At 36.5% G+C, this 27,991-nt stretch overlaps 1 protein-coding gene across 12 annotated transcripts in view; it reads left to right on the top strand.

Moving 5' to 3' along the window:
• Positions 1-27,991, top strand: part of bol (boule homolog, RNA binding protein) — a 335,751-nt gene that overhangs the window by 184,217 nt on the left and 123,543 nt on the right. Inside the window, exon 2 of one of the 12 annotated variants that reach the window (XM_073984017.1) lies at positions 21,757-21,792. The exons of the other annotated variants lie outside the window; for them this stretch is intronic. The gene's annotated coding sequence lies outside the window, so the exon portion shown is untranslated. The remainder of the gene's footprint in view (positions 1-21,756; positions 21,793-27,991) is intronic. 12 annotated transcript variants of the gene reach the window in all.

A 27,991-nucleotide genomic window follows, 5' to 3' on the forward strand; every position in this document is an offset into this window, starting at 1 on the left:
ACAAAATCTCCAAAGGCGAAATTTTAGTACATATGTACATGGACAAATACATATATTGAAGTTAAATATGCTTACCTGGTGCACAATCAGCATATTGCCCCCCAAAATATGCAAAGTTTTTGTGTGCTTTTTCGTTATGAATAAAATATTAAGTAGATTGCGACATTCAACAAAGAATCATCATCGTCGTCGTCGTCGTCGTCAGCATCAACATTCGTTCGGCTGTTGAATAAAAGCACAAAAAGATTGGTTGATATTGCAGAAATGGAAATATTTTATTCATATTAATGCAATTCACGCTCATGGCAACAATTTTAAAGAATTTCTAAGGCCACACTATAATATAGTGTATACTTTAAGGCATTTATACAATATGACATTATGAAGAATGCCTTAGGGCATCATATTGTAATCTTTGCACTTTCATAATATATCATATGTGATATTAAAATCTTTTTTTTGTATATATTGCCAAGTCAAACGGAAACAATCGTCTTAAGATTTTAATCTTCTGGTTGCTTTAGGAACAAAATTCGAATAAGTATTCAATCATATGGAAATTTCTCTTGTTGGATATTATACGTGTTTTTATTTTAATTCATAACACGTAATAAAATATAAGTTTGTACAATGTACATACATATATCTCTAAAAGGAAATTGAAAATATTTCCTGTTTTTGTATTGATTGAAAATACAAGAACAAATCCGATAAGATGTGGGAGGATAAGTTACTATGACGAGAAATGTAAATACATTTCTTAAGGGAAAATATTGTTGATGGAAACTTCGGTAAAGAAACAACAACTTCAACACGACGCACAATGGTTCTGGGTTTATCCCCAGTTCCAGGAAAGTGGCTTCTTCGATGGGATGTAACCACAGATCCACTGGAGTTAGATGAGAAGGTTTGGCAGGGCAGTTGGAAAGGTGCAGTGTGTTGTGCGGGCCCATGCCGCATATTGGGCAAATGTCTTGCACGGCGCGATCGATGTCCCAATAAGAATTTAGGTGGCTGGAATATCCGGAGCGTAGTTGAGCTAAAACTACTCTGGTTTGTCGTGGCAGCTGACGCCCCTCAGCTGCGATAAATGGGTATGTACTCCGAGGACTTTATTCACACTATATTTTTTATGGCCTTACATGGACGCAGTGTGAATGCTATTTAAAACTGCTTGATATGCCTGTTCATCTAGGGGTTCTCTCCTGTATCGTTTGACCTCTCCCTCTAGAGCGTGGATATCTTTCCTGATGTGCCTGTATGTGTCGGGCCTACCCACCAGATGGTGATTGGGATGGCTCTCACGGCAACACCCAAGCAAGTACTGTAACGAAAGCATCTCATTGTGTTGATGTACTGGCCACCTACGCCAACCTGCTTTACATCATTGTAAAGATGGGATTGTCTACTTTCAAAGTCAGACTTTGCTTTTGGAAGGTCCCCAACCAAAACTGTGATATTCGTCATTATTTTTAAAATCGCAAAAATGAAACGTTGGGTTCTATTAGCGGCTATTGCGATATCTTCGTTGTTTGACCACCTACGACAATAATAATATTTTCTACTTTCATTGGCAGGTCTTGCTTTTGATATACCCCATGTAGAAGCGGAGATATTAGCTTTGAAATAAAATGCTGACTTTTTATCCAAATGAGTTTTTTGCCCATTCCGATACCTGAATATCATCCGACCATCACCAAAATCATATCTCCAAAAATCTGACAAATAAAAACTTTAAAAGCTTTTTGTGCGGAAGCTTTTTTATCCAATCACTTTATTATTAAGATTTTATGTAATCTTAGGTAAAATCTCATTAAAATATCATACAGGGATACGAGGTTGTAAAAAAGTCATAACCCTATTGTTGACTTCTTCCCTAAGAAGACCTTATGGTCTTTTATACGAGGACCTTGGTCCTCAACTCTTCTATACCAAGACATTGTCTTCTAGAAGAAGACCTTGTGGTCGCCTTGGAGAAGAATGCGTAGTCTTCCAGAAGATGACCATATGGTCTTCTAGAAGAAGACTTTGTGGTCTTCTACCCGAAGACCTTACCTTGTGGTCTGCCAGAAAAAGACACTGTGCTGTTCTAAAGGGAGACCAGGAGAATACTCTTCTATTCCATGACCTTGTGTTGTTCTATACGATTACCTTACCTTTTGGTCTTTTAGAAGAAGACCTGCCGGCCTCCTATACAAAGACCTGCCGGTCTTCTATACGAAGACCTTGAAGTCTTCCTGAAGTAGACCCTGTGGTCTTCTAGAAGAAGACTTTACCTTGTGTTATTCTAGAAGTCCTTGTGGTATTTTAGAAGAACACCTTCATCTGAAGGATAAGGGTGGCGGTGATTCAAGCGTAGTTGTGATAGCGTTGTGATGGATACAACGTACTGCTAGAAATGGAGGTGCTGGACTTGGCATCCTTTTGCACTAGCCGGTCCAAGGCAGACCTAACCCGCTTGAGCTTGCCCCTATTGACCCAAACTTAGAGTGTATAAAGGTATCGGTCAGGTCAAAATATTCAAAACTCACGATAACAGTGGACCGTCTTCAGGAGGCGAATATTTTGCCTGTCTATCAGTACAAAAAGATGTTCTCATTGCATGGGTGTTATCGCCGTGAGTATCCCCACCACAATCATGTGAACAGGTTTCCACCGCCCAGGCACACAATTCATAATCTAGAGAGAAATTTCCAAAAGTACAAACGGGGACCTGCAGATCAACGAGCCTATCAAGCAGGCTTGGATAACATTAACACTGATTCATTTGCCCAGTCAGTTTAAAGTTATAGTGCAAATGCCTTTCTCAGAGATCACTCTAATAGCAACAGAAGAACGCCCGCTGCAAACAAGAGTGGATTTAGAGCAGTTAAGATCCGGACGATGCTGCCGCCTCAATTCGTGTTGTGCCCAAATTGACAGCACGTGCCCTCCATGTGGACGGGATTCTTTATGGACGCTGTCAGTCCAGGTTGCAAAATTTTTGCATCTGGACACAGATAAACCACGTAACTAAATACGTTACACTAATGAACATATTTGCGTTGCTACAACAACAACTAAGAGACACGATAACGTACGAATTGAGTAGTCGAGTTGGCCGAAACCTTGGGCATCGTAATATTTATCTCAAAAAAACCTTTATACACCCTTGCGAAAGTTCAAAAATTTTGTTTAAGTGCTTGTAATTTTAATCGAAGGTAGTTATTCGGATTACCCCGATATAATTCTATTCATGGGAAGTCCATGCATCTTAACATAATGGTCCAATATCTTAAAAAAATCGTTCGCTGGTTGGTTGGCAAGATAACTAGCGAAAGAAACAACCCTAAAATTTGATCCAATTCTAAGATGGACCAAGTCGGTCCATTCCTTCGACACAAGTTTAGCATTTTTTGGTTTAATCCAGTTTTAAGTCACTTCTCGGAAAGTGGTTAACTTTTAATAGAAATTATTTATTCGTTGGAATTATAACTACACGGATGAAGAAACGACCTCTCTGACATATGTCCTAAACCTATTTTGCAGCAAACGTATATTTGTTTGCAATCAGTTCCAAACATAACATATGTTTTGGTCCTGCAAACAAATATATGTTTGGGTGCAAACAAATTATATTTTTGGGCGTAACAAATTATATGTTTGGGTGCAAAAAAATAAACACATGCACCAGTGGGCACTTACCGAAAGCAAGGGAGCGTAAATTTCAATGTAAAACACATTGAAATGCATGCTCACTTTCTCTCAGTAAGCGCACACTGGCTATCTCTAACATATACACACATTTATAAATGTTGGTGGTTTATTGAAATACCAAGCTCAAAAGCAACAACAGACACATAGGTGCATACAAAGTTCCAAATAAATACATAACAGACTTTAATAAAAGAAATACGGAAGAAATAATTTATAAAAAGTCCCACTTTTAAAAAGAAAAATTTATACAGAAACATCGTTGAATGCTTCTCCTTGGTTGTGAAATAAAACACATTTTTCTCAAAGTTGAAATCATCAGCGGGAAATCGGCATATGGAATAAAATGATTATGTAATGTAATAAATAGGTACAACCATATTTCAAATATACATATGTATATGAAAAATTTATTGACGTAATTACCAATATTAAATGCGATTTCTTCCTTGTCCAATAAAATATTTCCACTATTAGGCATTTAATTTATTAAAAAGCACAATTTATTTAAGAAACCACAAAACACTGATTTATTCACTCACTTTGCCGTCTTTACTCAACGATTGTATTTAGAAAACTGAAGAAAAAAGAACAACATAATATAGTTTTTTTCTTTTCCCCTTCGCTTGCTACGTTGGTTAACTACAACAAAGCACGAATCACACCACCAAAGTTTTTGCGTCTCCTATTACACCATACAGACAGCTGTTTATTGTAAAAAAGCATTCCGCAGCCGCGAGAGCCCTGTTGTTACACTCTTTGACAAAAATCCTCTCTCCACCGATAAAAAATATGTTCTAACATAAAAAATATGTTGGTACCCAAACAAATAAAATTGAGATATGTTACAAAATGTTGCAAACATATATTTGTTTGGACACAAACAAATTTTATTTGGATTCAAACATATATTTGTTTGCAATCAGTCCCAAACAAATATTTGTTTGGATCCAAACATATTTCTAACATATATTTTTCTGCGTATATAAACCCATTGTCCTTCGCCGTATCTAGAAACCTTTTCTCGGAATTTTATTTCAAAAATAATTTTTTTCACTTTAAAGGAAAACTGAATAATTTTTATTTGGGTCAATATGTCCAATATGTCCTTGTTTCATTGAAATTCAAAAAAAAAAGTATATAAAGGAAATTGAAAGTTTCATTTATCATTCTGAAATTTAAAACAATTCCTTTAATGACATCCTCAACATCAATATGATGTGAATACAAAAAACAGAAACAAAACTTTTTTGCTATAGATAGTGAAACAATGTATGTATGTTAAAAACAAAATATTGTGGGTGATACTTTTGCCAGTTCGGTGGTGTGGGGTGTGGTAAGAGCACTTAATTTTTTCCAGAGTGACTATAGAAACTGGAGAGCATTTTTTACGGTATTCACATACATATGGATGGATGAATGTATGGATGTGGAGCATTGTTATGTATAGCCCATTCAGCAACAGTGAATGCAGTAGCAGAAGCTCCATATTATTCCCGCATACACACTGACAATGTTTCGTCCTTCTTGATTGCAGTTCGTGGCCATTGTATTAGCATTCGTTGTTGCTTTCGTTGTTGGGGTTTTCTTTTGCATATAAAATACAATTGCAAAATGGTGCTTCGAGCTTCAAGCGTTGAATGTTGTATTGTCTGTATCGAAATTCTGTTGTTGTTTTTTTTGCAGTACGTTTGCTGTATGCTTGCTTACAGTTCCGTTTCTCTCTCTAAACAGCATCCATTGTCTGACAAACACCCCTGCCTCACACGCACACAGATATTGTTATGTGCAATGCATCCTGCGAAATTTATTCGCACTGTGAATTGGTAATAATTTAAGAGAAAAAAAAACTAAAAAAATAGTTGATTAGTAGTACCCCAGCGTTATGACTAAACAGGGTCGTATACACTTTGAAACGATCAAAAGTAAGACCATGTCCGTTTCAGACAAAAGAGAATCGATCGGCCCGCTCCTTCTGGTCCCTCCCACGAAAGTTTACACCGAAAGTTTAATTACCTTGTGGTAATTATAACAAGTGAGCAAAGGCTATAGTCGGGACGGGGCCGACCATGTGGTACCCTACACCACTACCCCTGTGCATAAGGTTTTCACTGGTAAACATTTCTTTTAGGGAATATAATCCGACTACCACCAAAAATAATATGCCTCTTTCTCTCTGGGAACCCCATAAGCAACCAAACTTTCGTGACCATCCGATCAGAATTATGACCTGTAGCTTGATTGCAAAAAAATGGAAGAATTTGATGCATTACCGACTATTGTGGTATCTCCCTTGTTTGACCACCTTCGCCAACCTGCTTTACGCCAATGTAAAGGTAATATTTTCTTCTTCCATTGACAGGTTTTGCCGTTGGAATACCCCTACTAAAAGCCAATATATTCACAAAGAATAAAACTTTGAATTTGTCTCCAAATGAGTTTTTGCCCATTCCGACCCCTAAATATTATCCGACCATCATTAAAATCAGTAGGCTTCTTCCTCTGTGGGACCCCCATTAACCCCTAAAATTTCGTGACGATCCGATCACAATTGCATCCTGTGGCGTGATTACAAAATAATCGGAAAATGGGATGCATTATCGACTATTGCCATATCTCTGCTATTTGACCACCTACGACAACCTAATTTACATCGCTGGAAAGGTGATATTTTTTACCTTCCTTGCCACGTTTTGCTTTTGATATACCTCTTAAAGAAACAGAGATATTGGCTTTGAAATAAAACGTTGACCTTTCTCCAAATAAGTGTTTGCCCATTCCGACCCCTGAATATTATCCGACCATCATCAGAATCAATAGGCTTCTTTCCCTTTGGGACCTCCATTAACCCCCAAAATTTCGTGACGATCCGATCAAAATTGCGACCTGTAGCGTGATTAAAAAAAAATCGGAAAATGGGATGCATTATCGACTATTGCCATATCTCTGCTATTTGACCACCTACGACAACCTACTTCACATCGTTGTAAAGGTGATATTTTCTACTTTCCTGGCCAGGTTTTGCTTTTGATATACATACCTCTTAAAGAAGCAGAGATATTGGCTTTGAAATAAAATGTTGACTTTTCTCCAAATAAGTGTTTGCCCATTCCGACCTCTAAATATTATCCGACCATCACCAAAATCAATAGGCTTCTTCATCTGTGAGACCCCCATTAACCATCAAATTTTTGTGACGATCCGATCAAAATTGCGACCTGTAGCGTGATTTCCAAAAAAATAGAAAAATGGGATGTATTACCGACTATTGCGATATCTCCGTTATTTGGTTACCTACGCCGACCTAGTCTGCATCATTGTAAAGACGGGATCTTCTACTTTCATAGTCAGGCTTTGCTTTTGGAAAATTTTCAACCAAGGCTGTGATATTCGTCAATATAATTAAAATCGCAAAAATGAAAATTTGGGGTTTATTTGCGACTATTGTGATATCTTCGTTGTTTGATCACCTACGAGCACCTACTTTACATCATTCGAAAGGTTGTATTTTCTGCTTTCATTGTCAGGTTTTGCTTTTGGTATACCCCATATAGAAGCTGAGATATTCGCTTTGGAAAAAAACGTTGTCTTTTTATCCACCTAAGTTTTTTGCCCTTTCCGACCCCTAAATATTATCCGACCATCACCAAAATCAATAGGCTTCTTCCCCTCCGGGACCCCCATCAACATCCAAAATTTCGTGACGATCCGATCAAAATTGCGACCTGTAGCGTGATTACAAGGTTTAGATGGACAGACGGACAGACGGACGGACGGACGGACTGACGGACGGACACACATAGCCAGATCGACTCAGCTCGTCGAGACATTCATTTTGGTATATACAAGTATGGGTCTACGACCATTATTTCGATGCGTTACAAACTTTTTGGCCAAAACCAACTTATAATACCCTCCCCACATAGTGGTGTAGGGTATAACAAGTAAAAAAGTATTATTCGCTTTGCCGACCCTCAGCCTGTGTAAATTGAAACTCCTTTTTTACCTAGGAAAACGTGGCGAAAAAATATGAATTTGGATTCAATTTCAAAAGTGTTGCGGAGGAGGCGCACACCAGAAGGAATGAACTGACGTAGTCTATTTTCGAAGTGGATCTTATTTTGTAAACTTGACCACAGTTTGCTTCCTTATATAATGGTCCAAAAGCTCTAAATACCTCTAGGAATACCATCGGTAAAAATGTCCAAACAGACGCTAAACTGCACTTAAACAAAAATATTGAACTTTTGTGAGTGAGGTACCCCAAGGAGTAGAACGATATGGGCCATTTTTTAACTTAAACTAAGTTTGGGCCAGATATTACGAGGTCCAAAGTGTGGACCAAATCGTCCGTTCCGTTTGAGATATTGCACATTTCATGTGAAAGTTTGGAGCAACCCCTAGTCTCCATTTCAGAAGTTTTCGGGCGCACCAGCCGTTACATATTATGATCATAGGGATTTTTTAAAGCTTCCGGGCCCTTTTCTCAGAATGTATGGACTTGCCCCTTTATAACACTGTGCAACAAGGTTTCTGTGCGGTGGAAATTTCCTTTTGGAGATGAAAGCCCTTAGTGAGTATATTAAGAACCCAAAAGGAAATTTTCCCTATAGGTCAAGTTTCTGAGATATCGCGCGATGAATTTTTTGAATTTTCGCCTATGATGCTTGAGAAAATAGCTTTATATCTCTGTTTGCCGTTATTGTAGCTTCGCTTTGAGATTACATGTCTTCAGTCAAATCGAATGGCGAATCTTTTTGTAGAACATTTCATTCTTCTAACTCAATTCCTTTCATGTCCTTTTCGTCCTTTCTTTCTTGAACCGTAGTAAAAGTACCACAAGATGAGATTTTACAGCATCCAAATATTCCACAAAAATGTTGCTCAGTGAATTTTAGGTAAGGTTCTCATTGACAACTAATCGATATTGTCACGTTTTCATTGTCTTTTTTGACATTTACCCGGTTTTTGTTCAGAAAAACCCTATGTTTTGTTTTTCTGTATATTCGTTATTTGTTATGTATTGGTAGGTAGACATACACATTGGTTATCGCTTATATTGACATCTGGGATGTATCCGAAATATTTACCATATATAGCTCCCGATATGCTGAACACGTTAATGACAAATTTTCTTGGAAAATAGATCCGGTTATCTAATATTTTGAACCGGATATAGCGATATAAAACCCGGATTTTGTACCGATTTTAAGTAACCGATTAAGCTTATATGTATACCATTAGAAAGCTAATAAAATTGCCAATCAGGGAAAATAAATTTTTTGACACCATCTTACCTGAGTTCGGTGCTAAAACAAAAAACCCGTATTCTTGAACCGTTTTTAAGGAAAAATATCACTGCGCGTAAATATGAAGATCAAAGCTTGGTGGGTGAAATATTCTTTTTGCCGATGAAAGTCGATGAAGTTAATATTATGAACCCGGAAGGACAGTTATGCCATAGGTCAAACTTCTGAGTTATGGCGTGATGCATACATACTTGATGAACTTTAAGAGCACGACAATAAACCCGTAACATAAATTCCATTTCGCTATAACTCAGAAGTTTGACCTATGGCATAACTGTCCTTCCGGGTTCATAATATTAACTTCATCGACTTTCATCGGCAAAAAGAATATTTCACCCACCAAGCTTTGATCTTCATATTTACGCGCAGTGATATTTTTCCTTAAAAACGGTTCAAGAATACGGGTTTTTTGTTTTAGCACCGAACTCAGGTAAGATGGTGTCAAAAAATTTATTTTCCCTGATTGGCAATTTTATTAGCTTTCTAATGGTATACACATAAGCTTAATCGGTTACTTAAAATCGGTACAAAATCCGAGTTTTATATTGCTATATCCGGTTCAAAATATTAGATAACCGGATCTATTTTCCAAGAAAATTTGTCATTAACGTGTTCAGCATATCGGGAGCTATATATGGTAAATATTTCGGATACATCCCAGATGTCAATATAAGCGATAACCAATGTGTATGTCTACCTACCAATACATAACAAATAACGAATATACAGAAACACAAAACATAGGGTTTTTCTGAACAAAAACCGGGTAAATGTCAAAAAAGACAATGAAAACGTGACAATATCGATTAGTTGTCAATGAGAACCTTACCTAAAATTCACTGAGCAACATTTTTGTGGAATATTTGGATGCTGTAAAATCTCATCTTGTGGTACTTTTACTACGGTTCAAGAAAGAAAGGACGAAAAGGACATGAAAGGAATTGAGTTAGAAGAATGAAATGTTCTACAAAAAGATTCGCCATTCGATTTGACTGAAGACATGTAATCTCAAAGCGAAGCTACAATAACGGCAAACAGAGATATAAAGCTATTTTCTCAAGCATCATAGGCGAAAATTCAAAAAATTCATCGCGCGATATCTCAGAATCTTGACCTATGGGGAAAATTTCCTTTTGGGTTCTTAATATACTCACTAAGGGCTTTCATCTCCAAAAGGAATTTTCCACCGCACAGACCTTGAGTTCCAATTTGTGGCACAGTGTAATTTGTACCGTCGTAATGGGGGCATCGAATACAAGTTCTGGCAATAAAAAATAACTCGATTCGAAAGCTAATCTTAACTGGCACTTTTCCGATATTTTGTGTGAGAGGTACTCGAAGGAGTGGACCTATATAGTCCATATTCGAACCTGATCTATATCTGGTATAAATATTATTCTGTGCAAAGTATGGACCAAATTCGTACCATTTTAGTGAAAAGTTTTGACCTTTTGTGGGGGCATGTACCCGAAGGAGTGGAGCGATATGGCCCATCATCGACCTTAAACTAAGTTTGGACAAAATATTACGAAATTCAAATTGGACCAAACTGGCTGATCCGTTCGAGAGTTATCGTGCGCTCAAGCCACTATATATTGAGCCATATGTTTTTTTACAGCTTTCGGGCCATTTTCTCAGGAAGTATGGACTTGTCCGTGAAAACTGTGCAGTCGTAATGAGGGCAGCGAATACAAGTTCATGGAACAAAAATCAAAGCAATTCGAGAGCAACTGGTAAACTTCACTTATCCGAAATTTTGTGTGGGAGGTACTCCAAGGAGTAGACCTATATAGTCCATATTCGAACCTGATCTATGTCTCGTAGAAATATTACGATGTGCAAAGTATGGACCAAATCGGTAACAGAGAAGTGAACCGATATGGCCCATCTTCGACCTTATACTCTATCACATAATCTACAATAGTCCGCGCCACTGTTATCCTATCTTGAAGTTTGAGATCTAACTCTACAGTGACCGGTAATATGATCCACAGTGATCTTCATCCCTAACTTATCGAGTAAGAGAAGGGAAATGGTTCTACGGTGCGGTGCGCCTTTCTAAGGTAGAAATCACGAAGTTTATCGATGTAGTTAGCTTTATCAGATGTATCAATTGGTAAATCGATCGATTTAGAACCACCCGGGCTAGTTGATATCTTAATTTGTTTTCCCCATTATTTTACTATGTCCTGGGAAACAGCCAACTTTAACGATATTTCGTATATCATATAGCGCCTTTCTGCATTCAAAGATAGCTCGCTAGCTTGTGGTCCATAAAGGCCTGGGTACATAAGCTGCCTCGCCTTGCTTTCCTGCTTCATTTCTGACATAACAAAAATAAAAGAATAAAGAAGAAAAGGGCAACCTAGTTCGAAATTGGCTCGGCCTTCTTTATTTATTATTTTATGTTATGTCAGAAATGAAGCGGGAAAGCAAGGCAAGCAGGCGAGGCTGCTTATGTTGGGGCCATAAAATCCAAGCAGGATTTGACACAACAAACCCCAACTAGGGTTATTGTCGTTTGGGTTTGTACTTTCTAAAAATCCTCAGTTCAAATTGTTTGCACAGGATTATCTTAAAAATGTTGCACAGTGTAAGTAAGTGACGTTAATAAAGCAATGTAGAATCCTAATGGCGGTAATGCGTATCGTTCATGTTTTTTTCTGACGCCAGCATTTAACTTTCTGTTGGGCTGTGACATCGGTATTGTATTTTCTAAGTAAATGTATCAGCCCGTAACATGAGGAGTCCAGAACTATGTATGAGTAGCGTAAGAAAGTGAGAGCAAACCAAAAAATATTTAAGGCGTCGTTACCAGATGCCGTATTGGCGTAAAATCAAACTATTGTATTTTCTTGCACTTACCAGCAAAACGCAATGAATTGTGTCTAATGATAGATCTTGTAGAGGGAACTAAAAAAGTTTCTGGCAGAGTTGCCAGACGCCATTTTACATTTCCATTGAAAAGTTTGACAGTTTTTAGCATAACCGTTCTCAGTACTTTTTGATGTACGGCCACGTGTTGCGTTGTTACAGTGACCTGAAAAATCACTTTGGAAAAATGGAATTTACTTGTGAACATTTTCGTCCGATCATTTTTTTTCACAACTTTCGACGGCAAGAGTGCATCGATTAGGGATAGGTAAGTCGACTTTCGATTAATCGACTTTTTGCAGTGAATAATCTAAAAATCGTAGTCGACTTTTGTCTGGAGAGAAAATTGCATAATCGATTATCTTGTGATCGATTGTCGAGTTCGCCCATAGATTGTGGACTTGGCGGTTTTACACTTTTGGCGGTTTTACAGTTTCAAAAGAAAACTCGAAAATCGAAAAGTCGAAAAATCGATTATTGCTTTCCATTACCTATCCCTAGCATCGATCAAATTAAATCTTTATATGTCGATAAAGGACCATCCTATTGCACTATGAAAAACTGGTTAAATGAATTCCATCGTGGCCGACACTTGCTAAATAAGGCAGTGCGGGTGTCCAAAAACGGTCATTGTGCCAGAAAAAAACGAAGCCGTGCGTTAACGCACAATGCAAAGTCGCCACGTTATATACCGTAAGATAGAGACATCCTTGAGCATTTATTCCGCCAACTAACATTTGATTTGTATGAACACCTGGCGCCAAAACTGGTTTTTTTCTCGTTGGATTCCGTTTCAATCGGTTGCAAGAAACTTGGAACAAATTCGATGGCGGTGCTTCATAAGATGGATCCAGGTGATGAATCATGGAACAATGCGTATGAACCCGAAAAATACCGTCAATCGCCAGAAGTTGCTGTAAAAGCGTTTAAAACCCAGGTTTTGGAGGTGTTTGAGCGTATGAAAAAGTAAGTCACGATGGAGACTACCTAAGAAAACCATAAAACTGTTTTTGATGATAAATATCCGCGTTTTCATTGTTAGGCTAGAGAAATTTTTAGTTCCCCTCGTATATTATGTCGACACCAATATTTTTTATTTATTCGTCCATGCCTTTGTTCAGAACATGGTCGCATATAGGACTGAGTTGAAGATTTTAGTGTTTCATCGAATCGAGTGAAATTGAAGAAAATATGATTTAGGCTTTGGTTAACAAAAACATATCATTAACATTACATAACAAGAGTAGCGTAAGAATGAGAGAGCAAACCAAAACACCTTAAACTAGTGCAGGCATATACCAACAAATTCAGAATGAGTATAGACACAATCCACTGAACAAGTAGAATGGTTGGTGTCTACGCCAAAACGTGGTATGTAACTCTGGACTCTTTAATGGTATGAGTCGGCTAAGAATGACAGATCAGGCCGAAGCCAATTAAATAGTTCTTGGCATTTTCACCATATGACGTATTGGCATAGACACAAACCGTTGCATGTCCTCGTATTTACCAGCAAAATGTAATGAATTGTGTCTACGCTATTTCTTGAGTTGGTTACGGTGTCTGAACTAGTGGAAAATGCAAGGAGTTGGGTCTATGCTATTTCTTGAATTGATTGCGATGTCTGAACTATTGTAATGGCCTATGGCCTGCTCTCTCATTTTTAATCTACTATCATGGAAGTTAAAACACGTTTTTTCCCTATTCTTCTTTCTTTCATTGTAAGGTAGGTTTTATATCCCTCTTATTTTTTTTTTCTTAGTGTTGGACTTTTTGTATGACGGATGTTGAATGAACTGGAAAAAATAATGACATTTGTCACTATTAAAGTCTAACAGGATCATTATTCGGTATCTATAGCCACCTGAGATAGAATGTATGGGGAAGACCAATAAAGCTGTGATCTTGTATACATTGGTACAACAAAACGAACACTTCAAACGAGAGTGGGAGCACACAAAACTGACGTTGAAAAGGGAACACAAACAACGGCATTAGCCCAACATATTGCCAAAACTGGCCTGATAAAGAGAACAAAGATAATAAAAGATACACAATAGAGAGCTTACGAATCCAGCAAAAAATACGAGTATACAAAACAATGAACGTCAAAGAGGACACGAACAACATATTACGGTTACACTAGAGTTTTTTGCCGGGTTAACCCACTTCGAGAAGATTTATTTGACGTTTGCGCTATGGAATTGACATTTGAAACCCAAATCCACTGTGTTAATCCGGTTAAGTGTAACCTGGGCATTAGCTACCGAATTGCAATATAGATGCCTGTGATACACGTTTTTTAAGTAGCCGTTAATATAAATTAAGGTTTTGCAATTTTTAATTTTGTGCACTGACGAAAATAGCTTCATGCAAATTTTATTAAATTTATTATAAGTTGAAGAATTGATGTAATAAAATGTTTTTAATTAATGGACGCATCCCCTGAAGATATCAACAACAATTGACGAAACGTCGGGATTAATGAAATAAAAAGGAATTTTTATTTACATAACTTAGGTCTGCAAGCTTAAAAAACCCCACACATAATAACCACCTAAGTCGACCAGGAACAAACGACAAATACACGCAGAGAAGGAATATTTTTAAAGAAATTATATTCTAAGAGCAAAATAGTATATTGTAAATATTTAATATTATACATTGATAGAGCAACCATATATTTTGTATCATTGTGGAGTTCGACACAAAATATGTGGTTGCTCCAACCACATATATTTTTACAATACTCTATTTTACTCTTTTCTGTGTGTATATATACATATATAATGTTAAAGCTGCGGCTTTAATTCAAAGCAAATTTCTTTCAGATTGTCAGTTCTTGAATAGTTTGTTAATTGGTATTAATTAGTTAGCATTTCCTTTAATCACTGTACGGCAGAGTATGGCCCCCAAATTCGATTTGCTTAGTGGAAAGGGTGTGTATATCTGAGCCATTTATTTGCCTAACACCACCACTGCCATTATCTCAACGATGGCCTCTATGTAAATGGAGGTATTCACAGTTTTAATGTTAAAAAAAAGAAAATAAAACCCCCTATCTATTATCAAACATTATTCCTGTTTGCCATGGTCCTTTATAAAATAATGTGGTGGTGTATGCTCTTTTTCAGTCGTTCTCCTTGCTCAGATGTAGGTATGTATGCCCTGATATATGATATCCTTTAGACACTTTCGTTCAACTAGCGAGATATTCATTTTGACCGACTTTTGTCATTAAACCATTATTTTAATACAGCGTTTTTTTTGTGTGGAAGGAAGGATTTGTGTCAATATATGTGTGTGTATTTTTGAATGAGAGCTTCTCCTTTCTCTCTGCTCTTAAAGGAAAAAGGATTACTGTTGTTATACTCAACGATGGATGGAGATTGACTTTACAGTTAATACGTATGACAAATGCTCCTCAGCTAGAAAGTAGAGGAGGAATATTGCTTTTTGTTAAGGGAGTTGTAAATTCGTTTCGTTATTACAACTTGAGCTATTGTCATGTCTACCAGCAGTCAGCAGCGTAAAATAACCCTTCTGCCCTTTGTCACTGGATTATGTGGTTTGCAGCAAGCAGATAATATTCCATCGGGGTATTGTTTAATCGACACTTCATTGCAGAAAATAACACACACACAAAAAAGTGAATGTGAATAAAAATCCACACCGAGAAGAGCGACAACTGACAGGCTATGACTGTATAGAATTGTCTTTACATCAGGATATTACGTGATGTTAAAGTTTGCCATGGGATTATTATCAGTGGTTGTTTGCTGAAAAAAATGTGGAGCGTTGTAGATGGTCGATATCCAAAACTCATTCTGTATAGGTCAAGTGTTGTTGGGGTATGGTCATTTCACACAATAGCTCAAACAATAATGACTTGCAACTGGAAATTCGAGTATGAAAAGTGTGGCAAGCGGCTCACAAGTGCCAGGCTGCGTTTGTGGAAAAGCCTGTGAAATAATCATTTTAAATATTTATGTATGTTGAACAGCAACGCGCCATTGGAGCCATAATTATGCTTACCATAATAGGGAATCTACATACAAACTTATACACTCACAATAATCTATCTGTATCAGATGTTGGGGCTTAACCTAATTTAGCCACAGTCGAAACTTAAGAAATTATGACAATATTAATATTTTATAAAGGTTTATGGCTAAAACATCTGTCACAGACATTTTTCATTTTGGCTAATTTCAAAGATATATCGTGTTACGGCTTTGGGAATATTAGCGAACGAGAAAGACGATAAGTTGCTAGCCTTGGAAAGTTTGTAGAAATAAATTAGAATAAAGTAAAGGGAGGATGTGATTATGTATGATTAGATTATGTAGAAAAGCGAAAGCATAATTTATCAAATTGTTAATTTTTAAACTTCAATACTTCGTAACAAGTTTTCGGTCACGTGAAGTCGTTTATTTCTTATATAAAATTAGTGATTGTAAAACATTGTCTGAGCCATATAATGTCTGATATACAGAGATGACCTGTCAGGAACTTAGTTTTTCATAGAAAACTACTTATGTCAATAAATTTGCTCCACGAAACTTGTGATTTAGTTTATCTTTTTTTAAGTTTTTTTTAAGCCAAATTTCTTTTTTCCGAAATTTACGTAAGAAAGTCACGTCACCAAATATATTGAACTAATTTTTGGCTGCTGTGTGACTTGTCGAACGCCACTTCTACTGAGAGGGTTTTATCGATCAGGGGCCTAATTACGATTTTCGATTCGATCGAGTATGTACTCGTAACATGGTTCTCAATCGAAATCATTCATCGGTTGATTCAAAAGTAACCTGTAATCGAACTATGAAAGCCTATGTGTCCTTCAAGGAACAATATGAAGGTAGATGACAAAAAAAAAAATGTGTTTATTTCAAAGCAAAAACTAAAATACAAAATTATGAATAAAAAAATGTAAATAATTGTGACATTTGTTGAACCACACATTAAATAATAATTTCGGAATGAAGTTGTGCTAAGAAAATAAGAAAATTATTAATGTTTGCTAAATCTTTTTGACATTGTTGTAAGCTAATACATCTACCTTAATAATTCTCTCTCAAAATAAATGAGAGAGAAGTTGGTGGTTTTTTTTGCATTAGGCTCTCTGAGAGAGTATTTCCTTTGGTAAACAACGTTGGATAAAACGTATTCTTTTAGAACTTGTACTCCTTTAAAATAAAGGATACTAATAGGTGTGTTCGTTTACTCAATAATTTGTACAAATTTGTACAAGTCCAGTAACTTCTTGTAAACGACTAAGGTCTCTGGCATTGTACTGTAGAGTAAAGGAACAATATCCAGTAACAATTTGTACAAATTGTAAGTAAACGAACCAGTGTTCGAAAATAAACACTATGGTATCGTACCGTACCGTTCTGTACCGTACCAAGGTGGATAGGTACACTACGATAGTGTACCGCTCCGGAACACAAACACTAAAAAATATTTTAGTGATACTGTACCGGAACACAACGATAATCGTAGTGTACCGCATGCCGGAGCACTAAAAATCGTAGTGCTCCGACTGCGGAGGACTAAAAATCGTAGTGTTCCGACTGCGGAGCACTAAAAATTTTAGTGTTCCGACTGCCGGAGCACTAAAAATCGTAGTGCTCCGACTGCGGAGGACTAAAAATCGTAGTGTTCCGACTGCGGGGGACTAAAAATGTTAGTGTTCCGACTGGCGGATCACTAAAAATCATAGTGCACCACGTGTTGGAACACTAAAAAATAATAAAGGTATTATGTTTTCTTAGGAAAATTAAATATTTGGTTAAATTTGATCAAATAAAAATTAAGATAAACTGTTACATCCATGTATGCTTAAATTAGTTAAACACATTGCGAAATATGGTCAAAATTATGAAAAAACAATATTTAGTTTTTGTGGAATGAAGCAGAAAGATCGTCGTGCCGGAGCACTAAAAATCGTTTTGTACCACGTTTTGAAACTATAAGGTAATGAACCATACATTAATTTATTATGATTTCTGAGGAAATTAAATATTATATACATACTCCACTCAAGCAATCGAAAAAAATATTATATATATATTTTTTTAATAAATAAAAATTAAAAGAAAATGTGAAAAACATCTGATTTGGTTTTTGGACAATGGAGCACTAAAAATCGTAGTGTTCCGACTGTCGGAACACTAAAAATCGTAGCATACCACGACCCGAAACGCTAATAATAATGTTAAGATAATCGTCTGTTTATTATGTGTTTATTAAATATTTTATGTTTTTAGAATAAATAAATATGTATTTATTTATTATTTAATAAATTATTTATTAAATTATTATCGTAGTGTTCGACTGTGGAGAACTAAAAATCGTAGTGTTCCTACTGCCGGAACACTAAAAATTTTACTGTTCCGACTGCCGGATCACTAAAAGTCGTAGTGCACCACGTGTTGGAACACTAAAAAATAACAAAGGAATTATGTTTTCTTAGGAAAATGAAATATTTGGTTAAATTTGATTAATAAAAATTGAGATAAAATGTTACATCCATGTATGTTTGATTTGGTTTTTGAACAATGGAGCACTAAAAATCGTAGTGTTCGACTGCAGAACATTAAACATCGTAGTGTTCCGACTGTCGGAACACTAAAAATCGTAGCGTACCACGAGCCGAAACGCTAAAAAGTAACGTTAAGGTAATCGTCTGTTTATTATGATTTATAAGGGAAATTAAATATTTTATGTTTTTAGGATAAATAAATACATATTAATAAATAAAAATTAGAAGTAAATGTGTAAAATATCTGATTTGGACAATGGAGCACTAAATCGTAGTATTCGACTGTGGAGCACTAAAAATCGTAGTGTTCCGACTACTGGATCACTAAAAATTGTAGTGTTCCGACTGCCGGATATCTAAAAATCGAAATAATGGAACAATAAAAATCGTGGTGTTCGGTTGTGGAGCACTAAAAGTCGTAGTGTTCCTACTGCCGGATCACTAAAAATCGTAGTGTGCCGACTGCCGGATAACTAAAAATCGTAGTGTACCACGTGCAATATGAGAATAAGTTAATGTACCACACATGAGTTTATTATGATTCATGAGGAAAATGTAATATTTTATGTTTTTTTTTAAATAAATACAAATTTAGAAATAAAAATTAGTAGGAAATGTGAAAAACATCTGACTGGTTTTTGGACAATGGAGCAGTAAAAATTTTACTGTTCGACGTTTTGGTAATCATCTGTTTATTATGATTTATGAGGAAAATGAAATATTTGATGGCTTTTGGGTCAAGTAAAAATTAACAAATACAAATTAAGATGAGCATGTTATATCCATGTACTTAAAATTAGTTACAAAATTTGAGAACGTTAGTAGAAAATATGACAAGATGTATGCGGTACAAACTTTTATAAAACATTTTACATTTTTTGTTACATATAATCTAAAATATTACACGTTACTGTGGTTGCATATTTAGACGCTCAGTATATACATACGTATCAGAATAAAAATACTTAGTTTCATAAAGATGTACATATTCGTATAAAAATTGTCTTCTTGATCTTCATGAATTACTTAATTTTTTTAATGTGAACAAAAGAAATAAGGAACGGAAAATATTGATAACAACACAATGTTTGCGGAAATTGTACTTGTAACTTTTTGTATCAAAAACAAAATTCCTCAGTGAATTCAGTTGAAGAAAGTATGTGGATTTTCCCAAGTAGACTTGTACGTTTGAAGACACTTATTATTTTGGGAAATTGTACCTGTTGATATTTGTACAACAAACAATATCACTCAATGAGAATGTGCTGATTTTCCGCAAGCAGGATTGTACATTTAAAGTCAACTTTATGATTTCGGGATAAATACTACCACACGCTTATTATTTTGTGGAAATTGTACCTGTTGCCATTTGTACAAGAAACAATATTCATCAATTAATGATGATGTTTTTTTTCTAATTTTCTACTAAAGCTCTCAACGTTTGTAACTAATTTAAAACACGTGCATTTTATTTATTAATTTTTACTCGTCCCACAAACCATAAAATATTTAATTTTCCTCAGAAATTATAATTAACAGCGTTTCGATTTTTAGAGATCCGGCAGTCGGAACACTACAATTTTTAGTGATCCGGCAGTTGGAACACTACGATTTTTAGTGATCCGGCAGTCGGAACACTACGATTTTTAGTGCTCCGCAGCCGAAAACTACGATTTTTATTGTTCTATTGTTTCGATTTTTAGAGATCCGGCAGTCGGAACACTACGATTTTTAGTGATCGGGCAGTCGGAACACTACGATTTTTAGTGCTCCGCAGCAGAACACTACGATTTTTATTGTTCCATTGTTTCGATTTTTAGAGATCCGGCAGTCGGAACACTACAATTTTTAGTGATCCGGCAGTCGGAACACTACGATTTTTAGTACTCCGCAGCCGAACACTACGATTTTTATTGTTCCATTGTTTCGATTTTTAGAGATCCGGCAGTCGGAACACTAACACTTTTAGTGATCCGGCAGTCGATTTTTAGAGATCCGGCAGTCGGAACACTAAAATTTTTAGTGATCCGGCAGTCGGAACACTACGATTTTTAGTGATCCGGCAGTCTGAACACTACGATTTTTAGTGCTCCGCAACCGAACACTACGATTTTTATTGATCCATTGTCCAAAAATCAAATCAGGCGTTTTTCACGTGTTCTACTAAATTTTATTTTTTAATTTGTATTTATTTAAAGAAATTATAAAATATTTAATGTTCCTCACAAATCATAATAAACTCATGTACAACAACCGAATCAATGTTTTTCATATTTTCTACTTAAGTACCCAACGTTATTAATTAATATGTATACATACATGGATTTAAGAGGTGTATCTGAGTTTTTATGTCTTAATTTGTACTTATCTCAAAAATTATAAATATTTAATTTTCCTCGCAAATCATAATAAAATCGTGTGTGGTACATTATCATTACGTTATTTTTTAGTGTTCCGACATGTGGTACACAACGATTTTTTAGTGCTCCTACTGCGGAACACTACGATTTTTAGTGTTCCGACTGCGGAGCACTACGATTTTTAGTGTTCCGACTGCGGAGCACTACGATTTTTAGTGCTCCGACTGCGGAGCACTACGATTTTTAGTGTTCCGACTGCGGTACCCAACGTTTTTAGTGTACCAAAATGTGGAACACTACGTTTATCGTTGTGCTCCGGAACAGTATCACTAAAATATTTTTTAGTGTTTGTGTTCCGGAACACTAACGCTAAAAATATTTTAGTGATACTGTTCTCGGAGCGGTACACTATGTTAGTGTACTGTTTATTTTCGAACTCTGAAACGAACACACATAATATTGAATATTTTTTTGTTGCCGAAATATTTACTTTTTTCAGATTATTTTTAAAGGTTGCAAACAATAATTTCTGGTTAATGAATGCATTTATTTTAATTATAATATTATTACTATTTCTCAAAACGATTGCAAAGTACTTTTCCCAATTTCTCTTGATATTTTTTGTAAAAAACTGCTAAAATTTTTTTACAGATATTATTTTTCTTCTGTAAACCTACAACAAACAACTATTTTCATATTTCAAACAGAAAGACAAGAAGAAATCTTTCATTTTGTTTGTTTACGATAGGCAATGTAGCTGTGAGCAAATACTTGCAAATTCATGTTGAATAACTCTCCAATTTCACTCGATAAGGAATGCTGTCATACTAAATGTCATTAAACTCGATATCGAAATCCATAATTAGGCCCTAGGAAAAATGTTCAGTCGAACTCATGGCATTCCATGTACAATATTTTATGTGTTATGTAATATTTTATATTAAATGTATTTTATTTGTATTTATATTTTCAGGTAAATTGACATTAGTCTTAATGGATTTGTTAGGCTGTAAGTATGTATAAGTAAGTTAGATTTAATTATATTTAATAATAAATATTGCATCCCCTACAAATTTCTCAAATCGGGCTAAACCAAAACGTTGAACAGTTATTTGTCATTAAATTTAATTTAGTTTGAAGGCAAAAATCGAAAAAAGTCGGCTTTTGTCTTTGATACCTTACTCTAGACGCGACTGCCGGGTGATGTACCATTGGTTGCTGCAACCTTATTGTTATACCCTACACCACCCTGTGGTAAGGGTATTATGTGTTAGTGCATTTGTATGTAACATGCCTAAGGAAAAGAGATAGACCCATAGTTCCTTCTAGGGATATGCAAAGAATAACTTTCTGAGTCGATTTATGCATGTCCGTCCGTCGGTCCGTTCGCAACGTACTTTAGAAACGCCTTTAGTTATCGCTTTAGGTGCGGGATATTTTGTCACCAAGTCATCCTAAACAAGTAAAAAAGTATCCGTCGGCTTTGCCGACAGAGATATACCCTCAGCCTATCTGAATTTAAACTATCATCTACGGACAGATCGATTGTATTTAGGGTGTTTTCAGAATTTTGTGGCCCATTTTGGACATTTGAACTTGCCGACAAAAAATCAAAAGTGTCTCGGAGGAGGTACTTAAAGGAATGGGCCAACATAGTCCATTACGAAAGTTGATCTTATTTTTGTTAGATATCGCACCCACTAGACATTTCAGTGGGTCATCGCATAAATTTTGGACCAGAAAATCGATATCGGTCATTTCGGAAGTTAAACTGAGATTGGACAACATATTAGGAGATCCAAAGTTTTGAACAAATTGGTTGCCCCGTTCAAGAGACATCGTGCATTCCATTTTGCATTTTTTACTGAATTTTTTTTAAATATTGAGGGGATAGTACCGGATGTTGTTGGCCATCTTCGAACTGAAACTAAGTTTGGACAAAACATGACGAAAGCCAAATTTTGGACCAAATCGGTTGATCAGTTCGATAGTTATAGGGCTCTGCAGCGACTACATATGGTGCTATGGGGTTTTACACCTTTCGGGCAGTTTTATCAAAAATAATGGACTTGCCCCTGAAAAAACTTTTACCGTCGTATTTGAGGCAGGGAATGCATGTTGCTTCATCAGAAATAAAAGTGATTCGAGAGCAGGTCTTAAAGTGAACTTATCCGAAATTTTGTGTGGGAGGTACGCAAAGGAATGGACAAATATAATCCATATTCAAAACTGATATACATCTAGTAGATATATTAGGGTGTGTAATGTATGGACCACATCGGTCACTCCCTTCAAGACTTATCGTGCGCACAATTTTTCCGAACATTTTTGAACTTTTGTGGGGGAGGTACATGAAGCAGTGTACCGGTATGGCTTATCTTCGAACTTAAGCTAAGTTTGGACAAAATATGACGAAGGTCAAATTTTGGACAAAATCGGCAGATCGGTTCGAGAGTTATCTTGCGCTCCAACCACTACACACGGTGTTCTAATGATTTTTTGTACTTTTCAGGCTATTTTCTCAGGAAGTACGGACTTGCCCCAGATAAAAATTGTACCGTCGCATGGGGGGCGGTGAATACAAGATTCTACAACAAAAACCGAAGCGATTCGAGAGCAGGTCCCAATCTGAACTTATCCGAAATTTTGTGTGGGAGGTACCCGAAGAAGTTGACCGATTGAGCCCATATTGGAACCTCACCTAAGTTTGGTAGAAATTTCACGATGTGCAGAGTATGGATCAAATCGGTTACTTCCTTCAAGAGGTATCGTACACACAAATTTTCCGAACATTTTTGAACTTTTGTGGGGGGGGGGTACCTGTAGGAGTGGACCTATATGGCCCATCTTCGAACTTAAATCAAATCTGGACAAAATATTTCGATACCCAAAATTTGAACCGATCGAGAGTTATCGTGCGCACCAGCCAGCCAGACAGACAGACAGACAGACGGACGGAAATTGCTAGATCTACTCAAAATTGTCTGAAACGGATATCGTACAAAGATACTTGGGGTCTAAAACCATTATTTCGATGAGGGACATTTTTGGTCGTATCAAAGTGTATATACCCTCTTTAGCCTAAAGGCTGAGGGTATAAAAATGCGTCTTCGCTATCAGTTTAGTAGTCTTCGTTACAATGCTATAATTTTATTCTACAAACGCCTGAAAATTTTAGGCCGGAAACCTCCAAAACTTATTCTATCACCTAAAATAATGCTATTTATTTTTAAATCTTATAGTACATTCAGGTCCATCAGTACGGTTACTTTTTTGTTGTCATAGGCTAAGGATATTTAGCTGAATCTTTTTTACTTGTTTTCAGTGGCAAATGTTATAGTCCTCATTAATTTTTGCGCCCTTATTTTCATATTTCACCAAGCTACTTCTCTTCGTAACCAAAAAAAAAAAATTTTATTTAGCTTTGGAAAAGTTGTGGTGATGTAAGATAGAGTATAGACCCTTATAGCGTTATGAAAACCCCCACAAAACTTGTTTTTGAATACCGTTTCTTTTGCTTCTACTATAACTACAACAACAACAACAAGAACCTCTCGAAATAACTATGAACTTAATTATGGGATTTATGGAATTTTGTGATATAATTTGTTGTTGCTGTTGTTGTGTTTATTTGTTCATAGCAAAGGGGTTGCATGACTCATTGTAATGTAAGTTAGTACGAAGAAGAAGAGTGATGGTGGTGGTACCCATGGTTTATTCATAAAAGAACGTAATCTTGCCAAAAGCATAGCAAATCTTTTCAAATCACTCTCTGCTTATTTACTCTACTGTTTGTTAACCCTTTGGTGACTTTTTGTATTTCAGTTTGTAGATGTGTGGGTATTTTTCTTGTGAAACCTCTGTGTGTGTAAAAAAAACAATCTAAAGGAAACGGAAGTAGGCCCATTTATTTTTCTGTCCAAAAAACCTAAAGGATGTTGAAGGGTCCTGTGTTTGTAGTCATCGTTGTCGTCGTCGACAAACTAAAGAATACCATCATTGTTCGTGTTCTTATTCTTCGTCATCTTGTTCGTTTGGTCTTCCCTTTTGAAAACGCTGTAAGTGCTGCGCTTTACATTGATGAAGAACTCTGGGACAAGGACTTTGTTAGGGTGTCGTTTTGGTTACATCCTTTGCCTCTGAATGTTTCCTTTTCCCGTTATGTTGGGTTGTTTGGTTGATTGTCGAGTGAGTGCGAGTGTTGTTTGTGGCTCTTTGTCTTTTTTGTGTGTTCTTAATTTTCTCATTTTTGGCCTCGTCGTTGGCGTCGTCAAAGTTGTTGTTTTTGCCACCATCACCGCTGCTAATACCATTACCACCATTGCTACTGTGTGAGTGTGCTGTTGTTGTAGTCTGTCCTCCTTCGCCAGCATCTTTGATGACGTTTACTTTGTTGTCACCTAGTTTGGGTGTGTTTGTCTTTGTAAATGTGAATAAAACTTACACCAAAGCGCCCAGTTTGCACATTCTGAAATTTTTATTCATGACGCTTTTGTAAGGACCTGCTTTATTGTTGTTAGCAATTTTAAGCTTTGCCGCTCACGCAAACAAAATGCCTTCCTTGATGTTGTTTGTTTCATCGTTTTTATTTGTGGCACATCCAACTTAGTGTTGTTAGTTATTTTTCTAGTTGTTCTTTTTGTAATTCTGTAGAATGAATTCCTTGACTTGACATACCCATACTTACACGTAGCTTTATACTATTTTTGCCTATCACCCAAGCATCCGTCCATTTATCCAAACAACATTATGTCAATATCGAAATTGTTTTTGGTTGCTTATTTGACCTTTGACTTTGTTCTGTTTACCCTTTGATTTTGTTTGTTTGTTTTTATTTAATTTGTTTTGTGTGTGTGTGTTTGAAGGAGTTTTATTGAATTATGTGTATGTAAGTATGTGTGTTTGGTTGTTTACAAGCGAAATTTATATAATATGTTTCCTACATAATCATAGGGCTCCGCCTCTCCCCAAATAGTCATTTTTGTATATTTTTGTAGCAAAATTTCAAATTTTGTCCATGACCCCCTTCGAAGTTGTGTCGAGTTTTCTTTCTACGTTCCTGGTTCTAGTTTAGGAAAGTATGGAGTCGTGCAATTCACATTTAATTTGGATACATTTCTGTGAAATTTTAAATTTCGTAATTTTTTGGAATCGATTTAGCCATTTCCGTCTGTTGTTGTTACAACGTAAATATGTTCATTCGTATATTTTATTCAGTTATCTGGTTCTGGTTCATCTATGTCCAGATTCTGAAGCCCTACCAGGCTGCTTCAAAAAAGAATCAGGAGATAGGTGAGTGGGGGTTAGCTGGCCAGCTAAAAAGATGTCGTGCGGTAGAAACCCAGCAAAAATACTCATTACAAATTGGCCTACTTTCTCATTATTTTAACACGGACATGTCATAGGGAGTAAGCACTTATTTTTTGGCATTTAAAAGTAAATAAATAAGTAGTTACGACTTGAAGTAACCAGGGAGTAACTACTTATTTATCTAATTTTTAGTGGCAAAAAAATAAGTACTTACTCCCTATGACATGCCCGTGTTTAAATAATGAGAAATTAGGCCAATTTGTAATGAGTATTTTTGCTGGGAAGGTAGAGGTGCCATCAGTTCGGGCCTAATATGAATTGAAACGGCTGCATCGACCGGGTCTTCACTTGGCAGCTAGCGTTCATTTTCTGTCATAGATGGCGGTGGTAACATTTTTTTTTTCAGAGTTCTTTCCGAATACGGTCCGAATCATTGCAAAAGTTGCCGAATTCTTTCCGAAATCAGAGAGTTTTGCAAAATCGAAAAATTTCGTAAAGAAACAGGTTAATTTTCTCATCAAACGTCTAAAAAGTTCGGAAAAAATCTGGTATCAGAGCTCTCGGCAAAAAATGTTAGCTGTGTTTGTACTGCCTGCCCAACTGCATCAGTGTGAATTTTGCCTGATAGGCTTGTTGGTTCTCGCTTGTATCTTTGGACCTCTCTTTATTCAAATGATCTTCATATTTTCCCGACGTACCGGCCTCAATATCTTAGAATAGTTAGTGATCGGAATCAGGGCACAATGGACGAATGTGTTCAGGGAGACCCTCATTTTACCCCTTCAGGTGGTAAACAGTGTTGCTGTGTATTTAGAGGCGGATATTTTCATATTCCTCTGATGGAAGAACTGCACTAATATGAATTGATGCGGCTGCACCACTTGTGTTTTCCTTGGAGAGGTCTCAGTACATTTGTACTCCCTACGCAACTGCATCAGTGTTAATGCCATTCAAGCCTGCCGGATATCCTCGTCGTTCTAGAGGTTCTCGCTTGTACCTTTGGACCTATCTCTCTCCAGATCGAAAAGATTTCTCTTGACGTGCCTGGATGAGGAAGTCCGTCCACTAGATCTTGGCAGAAATGATCACGGCGTTAACACTCAAGCAGATACTGCATATTGTTTATTTGTCAGAACCTTAAGTGCTGGGGGTCAGAGACTTGCTACCGATCATGTCGCAAATATCTGAAAAATAGCTATGGCTTGCGGGCAACTTAATATGCTGTCGAACGTTACACATAAAACATTGGGGTAGTTGGTTTCTGAATCAACAAGATTTCTTTGTCACTACTCCCAAGGGCTGACGGCAGGGACTTGAGAACCTTGTTTAAATTCAAATTTTTTCGCAAATAGCTGTGACTTGCGCGAACGACTTAAAGATGCTGTCAAACGTTACATCCAATTTTTTATGGTGGTTAGGAATCAGGACATCATCGACCAATATGTTCAGTGGAAGCCTCATTTCAGTCTCCACCTCGTCGACTGTGTGGCAGGGGATGTGGTGGCGAATATTTTCATATTCCTCAGATGTAAGATCTACACTAAGTCAGCTATTTAGACATATAAACTATCTCATATGTCATCGACGATAGAACCCGTCGTCTAGAGGGTGTTGTATTTCAGAAAGGTAGAGGTTTGGAGATATTACTAGAGTTGGGCAATCTCGTTCAATTGAACGATCCGGATCACTATCTCGTTCAATGGACACCGGTAATTTCTTTGGCAAAACTGCTTATACTTAATTTCACACGTTGGTTTTTATGATGTTACTCATTCGTCTTTGAATGAGGACAGTGATCCAGATCGTTCAATTGAACGAGGTTGCCCAACTCTAGATATTACCCCGCATTGTTAAACTCCCTGTTTCACTCTACGGGTAGTGGACTTCTTATTTCCGAA

This window comes from Musca autumnalis, unplaced genomic scaffold (genome assembly GCF_047663935.1).
Source record: "Musca autumnalis isolate F117 unplaced genomic scaffold, ASM4766393v1 scaffold_4, whole genome shotgun sequence".
Lineage (NCBI taxonomy): Eukaryota > Metazoa > Arthropoda > Insecta > Diptera > Muscidae > Musca > Musca autumnalis.